Raw genomic sequence first — 4970 nt, forward strand, 5'->3', positions numbered from 1 at the left:
GATGAGCAGGAAGTGGAGGATTTAAAAACATATTACAGAGTTAAAAATGTGTGCAGATTAGACGTGAAAGAAACATGTTGTAGTCACATGAGAAGCAACCATACGGAATTGTTATAGAGCTGGTGTCTTTGTACTTGGTGTCGAATACATATCTAACAATGTGGATAGGTTAGAAATGATTTATTTAACAAAAAGTGGAACAATATAACAACGCGGTGTTTGGAATCAAAAAGTAGTTGTTGGTAAGCACCAACGTCACGTACTTGAAACAAAAACAAAATATTTTTGAGAATTACTGCCTTTATCAGTAACTAACCATATCTATATATCTATAAAAAGTGAAAGTGTCTGTCTGTTTGTCTGTTTCTGTCTGTGTACATTCCCTACACAATAACTCTGTCAATTTTAACTCGACAGGCTCGAAATTTGATATACAGGGTACTGAGATGTATGAAAATTTTTTTAATTCGTTTTCGGCCAGACACTTGACGGTTAAGGGGTCAAAGTTCAAGAATTTGACCTTTGAGAACTCTACCAAACTTCTCCGCCAATTTTTCGTATAAACAATTTAAATTTTAGATATAGTTTCCTTGGACATGGGTCTAACTTATTAACTTAATTTGAGTCCAAAACAATAAATCTTAAGGGTTCATAATAGGCGTCAAAGTTTTAAAAAATTGACCTCTGCGGTCTCTACCAAATTACTCAGCCAATTTCTGGTCTAAACATTTGAAATTTTACATTAAGAGTATTCAAGGATAGGGCAAGCTTTTTAATCGGTTTGGGTCGAAAATTTGAGTTACCAATATATAAATGTATGTTTGTATGTCTGCCTAAAACCTTCGATAGAGGCGACGGATTTTTACCAAATCAGTATCGTTTTAACGATCGGCCATTCAGATTGCAAATACCGAAAAATTGGCTAAAAACATTTCTTCACCCTCAACTGGGCACTTTTCTAGAAGGAGGGGTCGCTTTTTCAGCGATATTTTGAAACGTAATCCCCTCTTTTCGATTGTCTAGCCTTAATTTAAACCTACGTCACTCCCGGTTTTGTGGTGGTCATAACAACAAATATTTCACGTTTTTTTCATTCTTTTCCGCCTTTGCGGTACGGGTTCGAGCCTCCCTTCCTACTACCACGTTTTTGTTTACTCAAAAGACACGCCCAAACCCGGGTAACGCCGGGCACCCATGCTAGTGCAAGAATAAAGAAACAAATAAGATTTTATTATAGAATTCTGTCACGATTTTTTTCTTTAAAAATACATTTTGTTTGCTTCAGAATTTTATTGTACATGTTTAAACAAGAGACAGTTTGGACTGAACATACTGAGGAATAATGTCCTCGAATTGGGAATGAAACAACCACTATAATATATGCAAGATATTCAAGTAAAAGAAAAATATAACCAAATTTCATCAATTTGCATTTGTATCCCCAATACTTTGCAAAGTCACATGTAATAAAATCGATAGTAAGTAAGCAAACTGAAATATAAAGTTGGCAACTCTTACACTACAATATTGAGACTGATTTAAAGAAAAGCATTGTCCAACATTTTAATAAAACTTTAAAAAAGAAAGACAATTATGAAAATAGATTTGTGTTCTTCTTTCGACACAACGATTTTTGTTGAAAGATATATATATATACATTTAAATAAGGGAGTTTAAATATGCATCTTTCTTTCGTTGGAATTTCTTAACCCATTTTATATATATATATATATATATATATATATATATATATATATAAATTATATATATTTCAACAGCTATATATTTACATTTATATATATACATATACAAATATACATATATATATAAATATATAAGTAGAAAAAAAGAAACAAAAAAAGAAATTTTTTTCTTTTGTTTTCATTTAATTTTACACTATATAAAAAAAAATCTCGCATTGTTCTTGGCTTTTAATTTTACCTTATAATATATATATATATATATATATATATATATATATATATATATATATATATATATGGGTGTGTGTGTATGTGTGTGTGCGTCCGTGCGTGCGTGCGTGCGTCTGTGTGTATACGGGTGTGTTTGTACGTGTGATGATAAGTATATATATATATATATATATATATATATATATATATATATATATATATATATATATACAGGGTGACTAAAAAAACGGGCCCCAACTCTCATTCTTTCTTAGTGTTTTGTCCTATTTAAATGAAACTTCGGTCATAACTACTTTATTATATTCAAAACATAACATCAAAACATAAGGGTCTTTGGCCCTTTTTCTCTTTTTTCTCGGTTTTACAGCATATGTTCTAGATGGCGTCGTTTGTTTTTTTTTGGGGGGATCATCCTGTACATATATATATATATATATATATATATATATATATATATATATATATATATATATATATATTCAATATGTCTGGTTAGACCAGATAAAGCATGCTTATGATATATTTTTAGCCTTAGAGCTTCCGTTTGGGCTCATGTTTGACAATATATATATATATATATATATATATAGAGAGAGAGAGAGAGAGAGAGAGAGAGAGAGATAGAGAGAGAGAGAGGGAGAGGGAGAGATTTGTATAAATAGATATATACATATATACACAATTTACAAAGTATAATAACTCATACATGGGTAGCACTGCTTTCACCTACGCATCAAGGGGAATTTGAACACACATATCTTCTCGTAATACAAACACGTCACTTATTGCAACAATACATATAGAGACATCTCGAGAAGCTTTTTCTCGCTAGTAAGAATTCTTCGTATACTAAGGATTTCTAAAGCACTTCTCATCGCAATACATAAAGCCTCAAATACAGAATTGAACATAACTCCCTATTTTCCCGAAAACCTTCCTAAATTATTATTGTAATAATTTGGATTTCGTGTATCAACATCTTCCTGAAAAAATATGGCATTCATTTCCAGGGGATTTCCTTCGATCCCGGTTTCAGACTATGAGCTTCAAAGATCAAGGATTTTCCAAAGCATGTTGATGGTACCTACAATAGCAGAGGTCATACGTCCGCCTAAAACAGCGAGGATTCGTATTTTTTTTCATTTGTCCTTCCAGACGACTTGATACTTCTCCTAGTGTACCAACTAGGACCGGGCTTATTTGTGTTTTAACCCCGTGTATACGCTAATGAGGCAGAATTGCACTACTTCTCGTTTTCTTTCTCTCTCACGTTCCTGACCCAGGGTACAATTTGCCATTTTTTTAGACTTTGTCAATGACGACAAAATCCGGACGATGTTTCAATTGCTTGGTCGTTATGACACTTTGTCCCACTATACCTCTACATTGCCATCCTCTCACTTCTTCAGGCAACTCTTCAAAATACTTTCCACCACACCTCACCCCAACTATATTACAGCAATCACAATACATCCGGAGTCCTATGCGATCGTGTCTTTTACGGTACTCTCTCTGATTGTACTACTTATACTACTACTACTACTACTACTACTAATAATAATAATAATAATAATAATAATGATAATAATAATTATAATAATAGTAATTATTATTATAATTATTGGTTTTGTGATATATATCTGTCTATCTATCTTTTAACATATGAAAGGAATCGTGCGTGTGAGTTAATTTTCCATAGACTCGGCTGTGTTGGTTTGTATGCAATTTCTTACAAATTTACTTTATGTATCTGGCAGTGTTCATAGATCGAATGCTTTCGATATGTACCGATAATCGATAATCGAAATAATTCGATGAAAGAAGGAACAGCCAATTTTGACCAACTTTATACATCCTTCTTCTAAACACCCTTCTTCTATGCATTTTATACATACTTCTTTCTTAGAAGTGTACGCCTGTGGAACTCTCTTCCATTTGCCTTTTTCCCCCGTGACTACAACTTGTATGCCTTCAAGTACAACATAAAAAAAGTTCTTGATGAATCGCCTCCTTAAGTAAGACCCTTTATCAGATCTCCATTACTATCGATTACTACTGTTAGAGAATGGATCGAGAGACAGAGAGAGAGAGAGAGAGAGGGGGAGGGAAGGAGAGAGAGAAAGAGAGAGAGGGAGTGTGTTGATTATATTGTAGACACGTTGACTGGAAGCCAGGATACGCTGATCGGAGTGCATGTGAGTCACGTGATCAGGTTAGCTGAATCATAGAGATTTGGTTTGAACATGGAAGGCGACGGACGGCTTCACCAGACATCTCCCCTCCCTTCACTGACGTGTAACACGCAAGCCAGAGATTCAGTTTCCATCCTTGTACGAGACATCTGGAAAGTGAAATAAACTATAAAACCAATTCCTTGCCTTGGACTGATAAAATATTCGTCGCCAAAACAAGTACGAGTGTCCCTCCAAGACACGAGATGAATTCAGATGGACCAACATCGACGACGCGCGAAGGTATGTTGAAAAATACATGTACCACACACACACACACACACACACAACGGTATATGAACAAATAAACAGAACAACTAGATGATCACACAACGTTAACTCTGACTAGACGATCACACATGATCCCCTTGATTAGATAACTACACAACACTACGATATTGTCCCATTGTTTACGGTACACGCAATCCTCGAGTGGCCTCCGAGCCTTGATAAGTGGTGACTTCCATGTGAAAACAAAAAATCCTACCGTCACAAGTGCATTTGAGAAGTTTTATTACAATACAAGGAGAAAAGCCCGGCATATAAAATCAACAATAGGTTCTTTGATATGATTGGGGCGCGTTTGAAATGAATGCTTCTGTTTAAAGCACAATTGGATCATGATACTTGACATTTCATTTAAAACCTCAATATAAGCTATTTTTCTTCAAGGCGGAAAGGCCAAGCATATATCATAGTGCTTTGACGGTTAATCCGAATCGGAATCGGGAATAAAAAATATCAGAATTTTTGTGTTGTAGAAATTGCCATCTAAATAAAAAAAATTTGTACGTATGCATATTTT

Source organism: Euprymna scolopes, chromosome 16, assembly GCF_053919585.1.
Source record: "Euprymna scolopes isolate OS-2025 chromosome 16, ASM5391958v1, whole genome shotgun sequence".
Lineage (NCBI taxonomy): Eukaryota > Metazoa > Mollusca > Cephalopoda > Sepiida > Sepiolidae > Euprymna > Euprymna scolopes.